Source organism: Chanodichthys erythropterus, chromosome 13, assembly GCF_024489055.1.
Source record: "Chanodichthys erythropterus isolate Z2021 chromosome 13, ASM2448905v1, whole genome shotgun sequence".
NCBI classification, from domain to species: Eukaryota; Metazoa; Chordata; class Actinopteri; order Cypriniformes; family Xenocyprididae; genus Chanodichthys; species Chanodichthys erythropterus.
The window spans coordinates 4,959,411-4,976,489 of record NC_090233.1 but is presented as its reverse complement, the minus strand read 5'-3'; the positions used below and the strand labels follow the sequence as shown (position 1 = coordinate 4,976,489).

The following is a 17,079-nucleotide window of genomic DNA, read 5'->3' as shown; positions in this document are numbered from 1 at the left end:
AATCGTCAAACTGACACCGGTTTATAAGCAGATCAGAATAAACTCCAAAGAATGTGCACAAAAGTTTTATTTAACTAAATCACGAACACATAACCAATCTAACAGACACACACACAAATGATATTGAACCATAGTATAACAGAGGAATGGAGATATGAAAAGAGTCATTTAATGAGCTGGAAGAACCATCAATTTCTCACTATAAAGCACCTTTGTTAAAGGGTTAGTTCACCCAAAAATGAAAATTATATCATTAATGACTCACCCTCATGTCGTTCCAAACCCGTAAGACCTCCGTTCATCTTCGGAACACAAGTTAAGATATTTTAGATTTAGTCTGAGAGCTTTCTGTCCCTCCTTTGAAAATGTATGTACGGTATACTGTCCATGTCCAGAAAGGTAATAAAAACATCATCAAAGTAGTCCATGTGACATCAGTGGGTTAGTTAGAAGTTTTTGAAGCATCTAAAATACATTTTGGTCCAAAAATAACAAAAACTACGACTTTATTCAGCATTGTCTTCTCTTCCGGGTCTGTTGTATATCCGCTTTCACTCCACAGTGACGCTGCTTCTTCTTCTTCTTTCCTGTTTTAGGGCGGTTGGCATCCAGCTTATTGGTGCATCACCGCCCCCTTCTGCTCCGGACAGTGACGCTGATGACGTGTTATCTAGTGCGCCCGAGCTTCATTTACAGTCTGAGGGAGACGCACGCTGTATTCAAGCTATTCTACATTGTTTGTATTTTGGTATTGCTGTATTTTTTAAAATGGTGCATAGGTGTGCATGTTGCGGATGTCCTAATCGCGTCACTGTCCGGAGAAGAAGGGGGCAGTAATGCACCAATAAGCTGGATGCCAACCACCGTAAAACAGGAAAGAAGAAGAAGAAGAAGCAGCGTCACTGTGGAGTGAAAGCGGATATATACAACAGACCCGGAAAATGATGAATAAAGTCGTAGTTTTTGTTATTTTTGTTATTATCCACTGTTTTGCAGAGCTTAGCTCCAACCCAAATCAAACAAACCCGAAAAAAGCCAATCAAGGACTTCCAAATTGCTAGCAAGCTGACAGGTGAGTTTGATGGTGAATGTGATTTCACCAAGTACAACATGTTCCTGGATCAACCAATCAGATTTGAGGGTCAAGTTCAGAGCTTCTGTCAAGTTTTGGCTTACAACCAGAGTTAGGTGCTTCTACATCAGTGTTATTCACCTATCATTTTGGCCAAAAGTTATGGGTAGGGCTAGGTTTAGAGGTAGGGACAGGGTTGGACTAAATTTTAAGACAGGAATGTTGTTTCAGGATCAACAAAATATGTTGATTCAAGAACATGTCTTACGTAGCAAAATCACAGTTTTGGAGCTGAACTCTTCAGGAAAGTGGATCTCGAGGGACAGAGTTGCCCAGCACTGTTTTTGGTTTCATGAAGCTTAAAAACCTTTCTGAATTTTTGTTTGAAATCAGTAGTTCGGAGTGTGTATCAAATTGGCAAAGTCACTTGATTTCAATAAAATTTCAAAACCTCTTTGTTACTCATAAATTTCACAATTACCAAAAAAAAAAAAAAAAAATATATATATATATATATATATATATATATATATATATATATATATATATATATATATATATATATAAATGAGCAATATCACACTCGTAGCCGTGCGATATGGCTGTATATCAGCACGCTGTGATTCGTCCGTAGGTAATCCCTCTTTTGTGCAGCACTACTTCCTTCCGCCACGGTTTCAAATCTCAAGTTGTCAGTTGGACCAAGCCTCCGTTACTAACTCTAAAATGTCACTTTAGAACTACAGTAGTAACGAAGGAACGTTGAGTCACTTCATTGAAACACATTGAATTTTGTACAGTATTAGAGAGAGAGAGCAAGAGAGAGAGAGAGAGAGAGAGAGAGAGAGTAGGCTATTACCTGTGTCTGATATATTGCATTACATTCATTCTTCAAGTCGAAAATCCATTATAAAAGTCCGTTTGAATGTCCGCTGAGGAAAGCGATCTTTGTATTTGTCCTTTTTTACAGCTTTGGGAATTTTGCATAACACCACAGGAAAACTTTTTTTTTTTTACAGTGTACATCACACTGTTCCAGATGTTGGTTTTGAAATTCCAAAAGTTTGCATTGATCTGATCTTGGGTCAGTTTTATAATGTGCATTTAATATGAATGACATGTATAATGTAGAATGAAAATGAGAGTAATAGTTAATAGTTTCCCATTGTCGTAGTTAGGCAATCCCTACATAAACACATAAAACAATCACTACAGATTAATAAAAGGAATGCAAATTATACAGATAGTTGCGTAAAAATTTGTAATTGGTGTGTAAAATGTGTCATTAAACATTTTGGGGCTTCGTTCTCATTGCATTTACAATATCTTGACCAGAAGTTGTCATAAGCATGTGGTGTTCGGAGCACTTAATTGCAAAGCAATTAATTCAGTTTCAAAAAGCTCAGTTTCTCCTATCAATGATTTTGGGTGGTTGCTATGTTGTTGCTGGGTACCCCTTACAAGATGTAATATGTGTCTCAGGTGTCCCAGAATGTGTTTGTGAAGTTTCAGCTCAAAATACAATTTATTATACCATGCTTCAACTGCCTATTTTTGGGTGGGAGAAAAAATGCACTGAATTGGTGTGTGTAACTTTAAATGCAAATGAGCATGTGCTCCCTGCCCCCAAGCTTGTGATTCCAATACAATGAGGCATAAACAATATAGGAGAAGCTCACACATCAAAAATATCTCTCAAAATGGATCACTGCAAATTGTTTGATGCAGCATATCAGATCATGTAGGTAAGGTATGTATTTTGTTGATGTTTGCTAACATTCGATTCTGAATGAGTTTGATAGCATGCTGCATGGATAATGTGGCTAAAGCTACATACTGTTGGAGAGACTCAATAAGAATGAAGATGCATTCATGAATTATACAGACTGCAAGCGTTTTCAGGTTAAAAATGAAAATAATGAAACGGCTCCGGTCACAGTGAATACAGTAAGAAGCAATGGTAACTTTAGCCACATTTAACAGTACATTAGCAACGTGCTAACGAAACACATTTAGAAAGACAATCAACGTCAGTGCAAATCCTGTGTTTTACTGTGCATAGCAGTCCGGTGTAAAATGACTTGCACATACTGGTATGTGAATTTATTTGGATACAATTCCTTCATAAATAACATTATACCACTGTGTCCTTAGTGGCTCAAATGCCAGGAGTTTATGGAGACTCATTTGTTTACTATTATAGCCGTTAACAGATCAGTGATTATGTTTACATAGCTGAGACGGTCAAGTCATTCTTGAGTGCTGCTGTCCTGTAGAGTTTTGCTCCAACCCAACTCACCTTCCTTCATGTAGCTTTAGTAATCCTGAAGACATTCAAGTGTGCTTGATCAGGGTTGTAGCTAAACTGTGCAGGACAGCTGCAATCCAGGACCAGTGTTACTGGTACACCGTTGTCGCTTGCGAAATCAAAATGGTGCCACCATGGATGGAAACATATTCAGGGACGGTAATATTATAATAATATCCCTTTCCTACGTCACAAGGGGAGCAAAATCTGAGCGGCTTGCAGAGAAAGGCTTAACAAAACAAAGTTACTGGGTTGTCCTTTTTCACGTTTTCTGGGTTGATAGATGCACCGGGGCCCAATTATAGCATTTAAACACGGAAAAAGTCTGATTTTCATGATATGTCCCCTTTAGGCAGACAGCCTACTAATACTCTAATGAGAGTTAGTTGACATGTAGGTGCAAAGTTATTATAGTCAACTGAATGTCTACACTGTAAAAAGTAATAAGTTGACTTTACTTAGAAAAGCTGTGGAAACTGATTGCCTCAAAATTTCCAAGCAAATTAGGTCATAATTTTTGACTTAATACTACTTACTACTACTTTGTAGAGTTAACTTGTATATTTGTAGAGGTTACCATAAAACTTGAGTAAAATTAACTCAATTTCAAAAGTTCAGTCAACTTACAGATTTAAGTTGGGGTTTGTAAGCAGAACTCAAACAAAACAGTTATTTTAACATGTCTGCTTGTTCATTTTACTAGAAGAATGTGTGGAAACTGATTGCCTTACATTTCTCAAGCAAGCTGTACTCAAAATTCTAAGTTGAGAATACAAAGAAAGACAACAGATTTCGCACAACACTTGAATGTTTATTTTCTCTATAAAACAATATGAAAGACATTACTTAAGGTACGCTCGTCACAAAACAAAAAAGCACATACTACACTTACAATAAAAAGTGCAATGTTTCTTTGTTTTTTACATGTTTACAAAGTGGTCAAAAGCAAATCTTGCAAACACTTAACAGTCTGTTAAGTACAGGTACAGAGTTTAGTACAGAACAAATTTTCTAATACAGTTTTTTTTTTTAATTATCTTCTAATAAAACTATTCTAAAACATTTTTTTGGAAAAGATTGTCGTTGTTGTGGCATCAAGATGCAAGGAGTAGGGCACAGTTGGAGAGTCCTCGGAAATCACTGTCATGATACAGATTGCTGTGTCAAACATGTCTTCATTGCCATCACAGTCCTACAAACAGGAATAGCATATATCAAAAAATTAGGTCAATGTAAGCCACAAAACTTCTTTTAAAAGCACATACTTGCATTTAAATGTAAAACTAAATTAACAACACTGTATTATGTCTAGGGCTGCATGATTAATCGCATGCTATTCTCACGCGCATTTCGTCAGTAAAGCCGGTTCTGTGATTAGTGGTAAATGTCCATCACCTGCTTTCAAATGGAGCGGCACTTAATATACAGAGCCGTAGCTCGCGGACAAGCTACGCAATATCGCGTTCAATATCGATATGAACTGCCTTCGATTATGAATGCGATATTGCGTAGCTTGTCCGCGAACTACGGCTCTGTATATTAAGTGCCGCTCCATTTGAAAGCAGGTGATGGACATTTACCACTAATCACAGAACCGGCTTTACTGACGAAATGCGCGTGAGAATAGCATGCGATTAATCATGCAGCCCTAATTATGTCTAAATGTAAAGGCCTTTTCAAACGGGACACATCAGTGGATGCATGGAGGAATGACATTCAAACCACTGCAAGAAAAGATATTAAATCAAACTGAAGGCCAGCTATAAAAACCTATATAAAAACCTATTCTAAATCTGATAATTTGATATTTGAAAAGGGTATCAAAATACATCATTGATTGAATTTTTAAAAAACAAATATCAGATTTTTTTATTCTATCTAACCTCCTTTCTGTCATTTATATTTTTTTTCTTACCTCCTTACTGACTTCATTCATCTGTTGTGTCTTTCCTTTATTCTTCCTACCCGTCTAAATTTCCAACCTCCCGTCTATTGTCTCTTACAATTGAAGAGTTCAGATGCAAAACCCTCTAAATCTATCTTCTTTAAAATGAGCATTTTTTACCAGGCTTTTACGATCAAGTTCAGGAGTTTCATTTTAAAGGTAATGATAAGGTTATTAGATAGTGAATAAAATAACTTTTCAAAAATGTCACTAGACAATTTATTGTTTTTTAACAAGTTTGATTTTCTTTTGCGTCAAAACCAGCTAAATCCACTTGTGCTTTTTTTGCAAAAACCTGTAAATCCACCTATTTGGGACAAGACATGGTAAATAGTTGAAAAATCACTAAAGATGCAACTAAAAACCCTGAAAAAGATAAGAGCACTTATCACTTAAAAACTAAACAGTAGACAAACCTCTTTACACAGGGATCTAACACATCTCTTCTATTCAGCCTCCACTTTTTGCCTCCTCCGTTTATATGGCAGCTTCCATATGAGACCGAAGAATAGCATCTTGTTTGACTTTGTCTTTGGCGAAATAGAGCTGTTGTTTGATGTATAATAAATCTGATTCCTTCAAAGTAACGGCACTGCACGAAGAACTGTTATGAGTGCATGATACAACTGCGACCAAGCCATTTCCACTGTATGCTATTTTGCCTTATGACAGGCGGAGTTTTGAGGTAAATAACGTTTTCTTCTGCCATTCAATTTTAGTAGGACAGGCTGATCCATTTCATCGTACTCCATCTTTTATTTTAAAAGTCTGAATCTGACTCTAAAAAAAAATCTCCTCAGCGCGCCGCTATATTGAAACCGCTCTGAATCATATGTTTCGATTCGCGCCTTCTGATTGGTTCTCGGAATATAGCGGCTTTTGCTGCCAAAGGGAAGTGGCGTCTAGAGGCTTTTGCCAACAAACCGATATTTCTGAATGGGTTGACGCTGCGATTTAGAGGATTTGAAGCACGTGATTTTTTGAACGTGTACTACGTGACCTAAGCATTCGTTCAATGTCCTTATCTCATTTTTGACAGAGATGGTGTTTAGCGGCTTTTGCATCTGAACTCTTCAATTGTTTCTCTTTCATCTCTGTCTTTCTTCTTACAAGTTCTTAATTTATCTTTAACTTTCTTTTCTCTATCCCTTTCTTTGTTTTAGTGTCCTGCCTGTTTTCCCCCTTCATAACTCTTCTTGCCAGATCTCAAAACAATTTGAAGAACAGTTTGCCTGTTAAAAAATAATCACATCACAGAAAAAAAATGACTTACAAAGCATGTCTTGTAAAAATCGATGGGGTCTTCTTCGAGGAGGAGTGGTAGGCCATGAAGAACAGCTGTTCGTCTCGCATTGACGTTGGATTTCTGCAAAGTTATGAACATTAATATTTATTAGTGCTCATGACACAAACAAAACACAGATCAGACAACAGCAGCAAAAGCAACAATTGTTTTTACTATCGAAAATGAATTGTGATGTGTCTAAGGAACTTACATCATTGTCAATCTGGTGCAGAATCTCAAGTTTGGAGCCAATGTCTCCTCCTTTAGCCCTGAAGATATCGATAAAACATTGAGTGAATCGGTCCAGTTCTGAAAGAATACGGTTTGCAGATTTTTGCCAGATATACGATTAAATTCTGCCAGAATCTAAAAAAAAAAAAAAAATAGGACAAACTGACATTAAGCCGTCACTTCACACTGAAATGTGCAAGAATGAATTCAAGGGATAGTTAACCCAAAAATGAAAATTAGCCCATGATTTACTCACCCTCAAGTCATCGTAGGTGTAGATGATATTCTTCTTTCAGACGAATACAATCAGAGTTATATTAAAAAAGTCCAGGCTAATTCAAGCATTATTATAGCAGCAATAGTTGCTCTGTTTTTGAAGTCCATAAAAAAATGCATCTCTCCGTCAAATAACGTGCTCCACGCGGCTCTGGGGCTCTCATATTTAAAACTTTATAAAGTAAAGTTCCAGCCGATCGCCTTGTGTGGAAAAGAGTTGAAAGTTCCTTTTCGCAATTCAAGATGCTACGTGACGTTATGACGAGCGCACCTGGTCGCGTTTGCCTTTCGATCGGCAGAGGCACTTTCAACACTTTTTCCCTAAATTGAATACAGAAGGCGGTCAGCCGAAGCTTTACTTGATAAAGTTTTAAATATGGATATTTTTCTTACACAAACGCATCGATTCGCTTCAGAAGGCCTTTATTAACACCCCAGAGCCGCGAGGAGCACGTTATTTGACGGACAGATGCATTTTTATAGACTTCAAAAACAGAGCAATGCCATTATAATGCTTGGATTAGCCTGGACTTCTTTAATATAACTTTAATATAACTCAGATTGTATTCGTCTAAAAGAAGAATGTCATATACACCTAGCTAATAAGTCACTTATCTCAAACGGTCTCATTCGACATAAAACTATCGTGCATCAGTGTGCCTTTTTGTCTTTTCCTCTTTGCACACAATGAGCAAATTAAAATCTATTTAATTTTTTAACGTTGGTTTATAAATAGGCCATCATGAGCATACCTAGTTGTGCAGCCACATCCAGAGCACGAGGCGAGCTGAAGTTTCTTCTTCGTCGACGTCGTTGTCATCTTCAAAATCCTGTGTACCGCAACATTGCGCATGTGCATGCGCGGGCGCGGCTGCATTGCCTGTACAACACACTCAACATTCTTAAGTACTATGTACTAAATTTGCTTAGTTTAACTATTGCATCCCCCTAAAAGTTCACACTACACAGCCTAATCAAGTTAAATCAACAAATTTTCCAAAATCAGTTAATTTTACAAGTTTTTCTTTAGTAGATTCAGCAATTACTTTTTACAGTGTAAAGGGGACCATCAAAATAAAGTGTTACCATAATAAAAAAGTAAAATATGACGGTTGGCAATATAATGGTATAAAAATAATAATTAAAACGTAAAAATTAAAAATGTAAGCATCATAAAAAAAATATATATATATGTAAAAAGAAGATGTGATTTAACTACTGAATTTTTAAAGTGGAATATTTTGGTTTTTCCTCTGTACAAAACATGATTCACAGGAGAAACATTGACAAATTTGTAAAAGAAAGACAAAAACCCTAAACCTGTCTTTCCTGTCTGAACAAGCCTTAGATGGCACCGATACCTTACCACTATCTGAAAATGGCATCGTGCACATGAGACAGCACTCTAGCACAATACAGTGCTACTTAATGTAGAAAGAGAATGTTCCTGCCACATGTTTCTGGCACCTGTACACAATTTTACACGGACCCTTAATAAACCAAAGCAATCTTTAATGAAATTCTCACTATGTCAACTTAATCATAGTGTATTTAAAATTCCCCCATTTTCCAATTTTCATATAGCTACCCAGCTGTACACAAGAATATATATTTATTAGAAGCCAGATATATTCTATAATCAAAACAAAACCAAAATCTATTTTTAAGCAATGCTTGTTGTGAACTCTAAGGACCAATAATAACACTGATGTGAAATGTAGAGCACAAAATGAGCAAAATGAAGGAAATTGACCTGAGGCACAGCCTCATTGAGTGCAGATTTGTGTTTTGCAGTATGATGTGTCCATTTGGAGGCAATAGATAATAGTCTCTACTGGCCTGTTAAAACTATGCAGGATGGATGTGGGGGTTTTGCCAAACTATTTTGCTGGCCAACTCACATTTGAGACAAAGGCTATTGTATGAAACTATAGAGCACACAAGATTAACTTATATAGTATAACATATAGCCTAATATATTTTAGTGCTGGCATTTTCCACATGCATCAAAGACTACTGAGTCTTCAAGTTTTATTTAAATAAGAAGGAAATCAAATTTGTCATAAGTGTAATGGGCTAAAAACATCACTCTGACTATATGCATTCATACCTGATGAAAAAAAAAAAAATCACCCTTTGGCTTTTCATGTCCAACATCTAAGGGCACCAACTTGTCTGCAACCATGGGGCACCGTGCCACCTCCTCAGCCCTGAGCCAGGACAAACAGTGCCCCAGAGTGACCAACTAGTCTTGCAGTTTAATGAAGTTACTGCCCAACAGAGCTTCCTAGCATGCCCTGATAACCCAAAACATTCCAGCTTCTTAAAATATTATCATCCAAGATTAAAATGGTTTTTATTGTGCAATAACTAATTTTAAACAAATAGGCCAATATATGAAACATACTTGGATTAAATCATTGGCAAGGGCAGTGAGATCTGTAACTAATTATAGAGTGGTTGAGGTACACTTAAAAAACGAAGCTTTATATGCATGAAGCTTAACAACAATAACAGTACTGTTTGTATATTACATACTTTTTGGCAGTCCTACTCAAGAAAACGGGGAAGAAGGACCCCTCTACCCACTTACACAAACAGTAACCTATCAGTTAGGACAATGAGCCAGATTGAAAACATGGGCTTCTTTGGAACTCTAACATACTATTGTTAATTACTGTTAATTAAGTTTTATTATATTAATATTATTTTAGTAATTTGCCACATAGATAGCAACATAGAACAATTGTGGGTAACACTATCATAACTGCATGCTATTTATTAAATACTTATTTCATCATTTATAACGCATTAATAGGCATTAAAGGTGCCCTAGAACCAGTTTTTACAAGATGTAATATAAGTCTAAGGTGTCCCCTGATGTGTCTGTGAAGTTTCAGCTCAAAATACCCCATGGATTTTTTTAAATTAGTTTTTTTAACTGCCTATTTTGGGGCATCATTAACTATGCACGATTCAGGCTGCGGCCCCTTTAAATCGCACACTCCCTGCCCCCCTGAGCTCTCGACTATAATACAGTGCATTTACAAAGTTCACACAGCTAATATAACCCTCAAATGGATCTTTACAAGATGTTCATCATGCATACTGCGTCGGATCATGTGAGTATAGTATTTATTTGGATGTTTACATTTGATTCTGAATGAGTTTGATGGTGCTCCGTGGCTAACAGGCTAATGCTACACTGTTGGAGAGATTTATAAAGAATGAAGTTGTGTTTGTGAATTATACAGACTGCAAGTGTTTAAAAATGAAAATAGTGGCGGCTCTCGTCTCAGTGAATACAGTAAGAAACGATGGTAACTTTAACCACATTTAACAGTACATTAGCAACATGCTAACGAAACATTTAGAAAGAGAGTTTACAAATATCTCTAAAAATATCATGTAATCATGGATCATGTCAGTTATTATTGCTCCATCTGCCATTTTTCTCTATTGTTCTTGTTTGGTTACCTAGTCTGATGATTCTGCTCTGCAGCTCCAGACGTTAATACTGGCTGCCCTTGTGTAATGCCTTGAACATGGGCTGGCATATGCAAATATTGGGGGCATACATATGAATGATCCCGACTGTTACGTAACAGTCAGTGTTATGTTGAGATTCACCTGTTTTTCGAAGGTCTTTTAAACAAATGAGATTTATATAAGAAGGACTTATAAGGACTTAGGACTTAACTCTTGTTATTCAACTATGCCAAGATAAATTAAATTTTTGATTCTAGGGCACCTTTAATAAGCAGTTTATAAATACAGCTATAAAGGCTTTATTCTTGATTTATAAGTATATCTATAATGAGTTTAATAACTGTACTTTCATACTTTATTAATGATCAATTTATCATTTCTAAATTATTACATTATTTACAGACCAGTTAATTAGGAGTTGTTATAAGATCATTTAGAAAGTGCAAGTAAATGATTAACAAACTATTAAATGTACATTTATACATCTTATTATTTAGACATATAGTAATAGACACAGTGTTTTAATAAATGCTTTATTAACATGTATTCCTACTGTAATTCATAATTAATTAATTAATTAATTGATTATAAAACATTTAGTAGTTGTCAGTTAACTATTTTTGTGAGCATAAAGTGAAGGCTATTTCAGCCTTGAAAAGTTTTTACAAAAGAGATTTAAAGGCTTAGTTATCTTCTAAACAGAAAAAGGAAGCAAACACAACACAGAGTGATCCAGAACATACAATGTAAAAAATGCTGGGTTAAAAATAACCCAAGCTGGGTAAAATATGGACAAACCCAGCAGGTTGGGTTAAAATCCCTGGTTTTGTCCATATTTAACCCAGCAGTTTTTAGAGTGTAGAAATATTTATTTCAAAATGCAAAAAATTAAACTTTACAACTGGTAACTTTATATATTATAAAAATTAACCTCTGCAATATGATAGAAAATAAAAATTCCTGTACACCTTCAGAAAACAAAACTGTGAGAACAGCAGTGCAGAAGATAACTGAACCTTTAAATCTCCTTTGTAAAAGCATTATGAGGCATAATTAGTCCTCACTTTAGATGAGCTCACAAAAATAGTTAACTAACAACTACTAAATGTTTTATAACTACCTGAATTAATAATGAATTACAGTAGGAATACATGCTAATAAAGCATTTATAAACACACTCAGTAACTATTACTATGTCTAAATGATAAATGTATAAATGTACATTTAAATAGGGGTAAATTCAGGTTGAATGGGACACATTTTCCCAGTCATCTCAATAGCAAAAAGTGTCCCAATAAACTTGAATTCACCCTAGTTTATTAATAATTTACTTACACTTTCTAAATGATCATATGAACCACTGACAACTCCTAAATAACTGGTTTGTAAATAATGTACGGTAACACTTAATTTAGAAATGATAATTTGATCTTTAATAAAGTATGAATTATTAAACACATTATGGATATGCTTATAAATAAAGAATAAAGCATTTATAGCTGTAGCCTATTTATAAACTTCTTAATAATGTCATAAATAAGCAATAAAGTAAGCAATAAGGTACAACAGGCTGTGTTGTGTCGTGAATAAGTCACGGCTGAAAGGCGTTGTCAGGCAGGACACGAAGCGGAGTGCCTGCAACCCCTCAGCCATGACTTATTCACGATACAGCACTAGCCTTAAGTACCTTATTGCTTTTATAAAACAGTTACCACACAATACAAATATTAAAGCAAAAAATATGTATCAATGCAACTTTCATGAAGTAAACTTTCCCTAAGGCCTTCCTTCCGCCAGAAAAAAAATAGTCCCTGACCGTGAACAGGAACAGAAGTTACATTATTACACCATTAGATGGCGGCAAAGACTGTCTTTATGAGTGTGTCAGTCAGTAGTGAAGACTTTTACATTTAAAAGACTGAATTGTTGTAAACACGGAACAAGATGCAACTGACAACTGCTTTGACTAGCGCTGTCAGTCATGGGAAGACCCCTTACCTGTTAAAGGGACAAGATTATACATTGGACATTTAAAAAGATTTCTTAGGACTGACTTGAAGGAAAATGTGTGTTCTGAATGCAGGTAAAACTCGCTCACTCAATCTCTTTTGTCTCACAATACTCTTCTACATAATACAATAAGTATCAGTTCTGTCACGTCGGTCTAGTTTATTTCTTGGTTTTGTGACAGAGCTCTGACACTCCCGTTCTTGTCGTGTTTTTGTGTGAGCGTACAGTCTCGAGAGTTCTCGGGGCTGTGCGCTCTCTTGTCTGCGTGCCTTGTTTCTTGTTGGGAGCGTGGCGTTCAGATCCCGGCACTCGTGTCTAGTTTGGTTTCATTTTCGTGTCGGAATTCGGACACTCGCGCTCCCAGTCTTCATTGTGAGCGCACGGTTTGTGTGTACTTTCACTTGCCGCGCGCTCTTGTCTCATGTTTTGTGTAGCACCCGTTTTTTTCCACCTGCCGTGTGCTTTCATGTTGTGTTTTTGTCTTGTGTTGTGTGTAGCACGCAGTCTGTGTTTCACGGGCTGCGTGCTCTCATGTTGTCTTGTTTTGTGTGAACACGTGGCTTATGAGTTTTCATAGTCACTTGTTCATGTCTCGTCTTGTGTAAGCACATGGCTTATGATTTGTCTTCATTGGCCATGTGCTTGTGTCTTTGTTTTGTTTGGTGTGAGCACATGGCTTGTCATGTGTTTCTTTGTGCCATGTGCTCTCATGTCTATTGTCTTGACCCCGCCCACCTTGTTACCTGATTATTGGTTGATTTGCCCCACCTGTCCTCCCTCATTACCTGCCTTGTTTGCTCTCCTATTTATTCTCCTTGTGTTTGCAGTCCTGTGCTAGCCTGGTAATACCAGACTCTGCTACTTCACTTTGCTTCGTAGACAGAGTCTGGAATGGCATAATAGAGAAGTGTTTTCTCTCTCGCCAGGGGGCGCTTGTCTGAAGTTTAAAATCATTGGTTACCCGTAAGCCAATCAGATACGTTTAGTTATGACGTATGTTATGTGCCTGTACAGCCGCATCGAAGCACAGACATCATGCATCGAACTCAAATCTATGATTGAACTTCCACTGTAAACCTGTTGTAAACACATGATAAAACAAATGTTTATCAAACACTCTTCTTGTTCTGGCTTCAGTTTGAAAAAGAGTTGAATGTTCTCCATAACAGAGCGAATTGCATCCCGTGTCTCGTTTCCCATTTCCGCGGTCGTTTCGGTTTTCGATTTCTCTAACCTACAATGTAAAACTCGGCGCTTAGCATCTACGTCACGGCTCTCAGCCCGCCCTCTGTTCGTTGATTGGCCCGGCTGTTTCCAGACCGGTGGTAAACAGAAAGCTCTGACGCTGTCTCAGACTGAGTACAGAAGCGAAATGAAATTGAGCGGAAGTAGGAAGTCTGACGTAGTCAGGCTAGTCCTGTGCTGGTTCGTTGTCTTCTTTATCGTATGTTTTCCTCTTGTAGTCAAGTCAAGTCTAGTCAAGTTTTTGTCATGTCTGTTTTCCCCCATGGGGTAGTTTTTGTTGTTGTTTCTGGTTTTATTTTTTATTATTAATAAAAAAAACTGTTGTGTAAAGTGGTCATAGCCGTGTTTTAAAAATAAAAATAAAACACAGCTATTGACCAATCAGGATCTAGGACAGGAACTAACCGTTTTATAATGATTTATAAATGATGAATTAACGCTAATGCTTCATAGCATGCTGTTATTATAAAGTGTTACCCAATTGTGATGTTCAGAATTGCATGCAATATACTCTTAAAATACTGTAGTATGCTATTCTGAACATAGCTAATGGGCCTGTCCCAAAACCCACACTTGCGGTCTTGGCCACTTGAGAGCACATGTATGCGACAGGAAGTGCGCAAGACTGTCCTAGGTCTGAAATCATTATAAAGGTGTTTAAACAGCAAAACACATCCACTTGCACATCGTAACAATCGTAATATCAGATATTTCATGCTATAGTTAACAAATTTGAGAATATTTTGAATTGCGTTAGGTGAGCTACACGCGCAATGGGCGCCCCATCGGATCTGTTGGATTTACAAAACAAGAATTCATCCACTTCTACTGAAATACATGAAAATAAGTGAGCCAGTGAACTGAGAGAAGAATAGAGTAAACTTTAATGTTACTTACACTATGGCCCGGTTTCACAGACAGGGCTTAGCCTAAGCCAGGATTAGGCTTTAGTTCAATTAAGGCATTTAATACGCCTTTTCCACCAAGGCTGTTTGAGTGCTGGTTCGGAGCCAGAGCCTAGTTTCAAATCAGTTCTTTGTCTTTCGACACACAAAGCACCAGCTCCGAACCAGGAAAAGTGGTTCGTAAGTAGCCCCAAAACGTAGCTGGGCTAGAAGTAAGAACCGCTTGTGTCAGGGGCTGGGGGCGGTGTTACTGTGACCAACAAGACACCTGTGACTTTTTGAAATAGCAGCTAATCGAGCTAATAGCAGCTCGATTGTAATCTCTTTATACAAATTACGGCGAGCCGTGTTTGGATGCTGTTGTAGGTTCGCAAAGCCATGAGCATCAACAGTAGTGAAACATCCGCAATTGTTGATAGAAGGCTTGTTCGAGATGCATCGGAGCAGTGCGGACCGATTCGGCGGGTGCCGCGGATCCGCGGGAGCGTTTTGTAGAGCATACGACTCTTTGTGCTTTTGAATCGTTCTCGCAGAGCTTTGATGTCATACGCGATTGCTATGCGAGAAGCCGATGCATCTCAAACAAGCCTGGTGTGTTTGTGTTTGGCGCTGCAGCGCTAGCTTTGCTGTGAAATATGAGACATATAAAGGGATGTAAGACCTGGCTCTGTGCTGCTCTCTAGCCCGTGGAAAGGCAAACCGGTTCTTAGAAGGCTCGTCAGTTGAACCAACTCCGAACTGGCACTAGCACTAGCTCTGAACTAGCACCCGGTTCGTGCTGGCGGAAAGGGGGTATAAGTAGCTTTTGTAAACTTTCACTTGAAAAACATATTACTGGTGTGCATCTTGAGACAAAACAATGACACTGACATATTTTAAGATATGTCAGTGCAAGTTGCTTTCAGTAACAACAACTCAAACATACATTTTAGTCTAGGAATAGCTTAAGCCTTGTCTGTGAAACAAGAGAGTGTATCTGATATGAATAAAACGTGTTGTCTAATTGCAATGGAAATTGTAACCCGTCAAAGGGTTAAAACATATTTTATATTTTGAGCCGATTTTAGAACACATATTAGCTGTGTTTCTACTGCAGGAACTTTCCCCAGGAACTAGGGACTTTGGGGTGTTTTTCAATCACAGGGACCAAGGTCTAAATGAAGTTCCCCTCAGAATGTCTGTGCTCACAAGGTAGTAACAGTACTTTTTTAAAGTTCAGGAACTTTTGGGGATGGGACTTGCTGAACATGCTGCTTTGTTGAGTTCATGCAGCATTTTGATTGGTCGACTCCGCGCAGCATTTTATTTCAACCATTGTTTTTAAAAGTCTGTTGCGGTGCGTGCAGTAATTTGTTGTTTGCTATTCGAATCAACAATGGAGTTTGAAAAATACAACCGATGGACTGACGACAAGGTTCAGGCTTTATTAAGCTTAAATCAGTTAAGTTTTGATTAATTTTGGTTCAATAACTGTGTAAAGTTGTTTAATTATCCAATTAGTTCAATTCATCTATAAAGCAGCTCTGGAGAAAACAGTGATGTCATCATCCAGCTCAGTTCACTTCTCATCCAATAGTGTCAATAAAGTCAAGTCCATAATATTGCCAAATATTTAGTGTCCCCAACTAAGCAAGACAAAAGGCAACAGTACCAAGGGACCCAAATACAGAATGGTAAAAAAAAAAAAAAAAAAACTTTTTCAGGCTCAGTACATGAAGTTATACCAGGCTGCATCACAAGTCAGATTGTGGAACTGAAGCTGACCATAGAGTCTGTGCAGAGGACTTGTCTGGTTCTCATGGTCTATGCTGAGGATCTGTATCGATTGTGTTGAAAATGTCTTTGCAGAGGGGCAGTGTTGCCAGATTGGAAATGTCCAAGTATCGTACCAGAAGCTCAAAATTGTCAAATTTGGAAGAAAATTATTGTACATGAGTCAAACATACATAAAACAGTTATTTATCTAGACCAACATCTTTTTGACACAACTTTCGCCTCTCCCTTGTCTTCACCTTCCTTCCTTTCCATTTTTTATTGCTAAACTACCAACCTCAACCTGGAAACATCTGACCTAAGCGCCACGACAAGAACGCTAACTTGTGCTCGTGAGAGAGAGTCATTCTCCACGATGACTGGCCGAGAAGACATAACGTGAGATGTGATTGAAGACATGTGTAACACTAGGTTCACATTCTCCTAACAATCCTGATGGTAGATGTAGGAGTAGATCAATGAGTATAGAAGCCAGATTAGAAGTGTCCCAAAATGTATGGGATTTTTTTCATCATTGATCGTACATTATACAGAGGTAAA

The 17,079-nt window shown here is 37.4% G+C and overlaps 1 long non-coding RNA gene across 1 annotated transcript; it reads right to left on the bottom strand.

Annotated features, from left to right (window-relative positions):
- Positions 1-4,241: 4,241 nt before the first annotated feature.
- On the bottom strand, positions 4,242-6,922 carry LOC137033674 (uncharacterized). The gene is made up of 3 exons (XR_010896871.1): positions 6,822-6,922; positions 6,599-6,691; positions 4,242-4,572 (listed from the first exon to the last, which is right to left on the bottom strand). It is a non-coding gene; the product is annotated as an uncharacterized lncRNA (long non-coding RNA).
- Between the last annotated feature and the right edge of the window lie 10,157 nt (positions 6,923-17,079).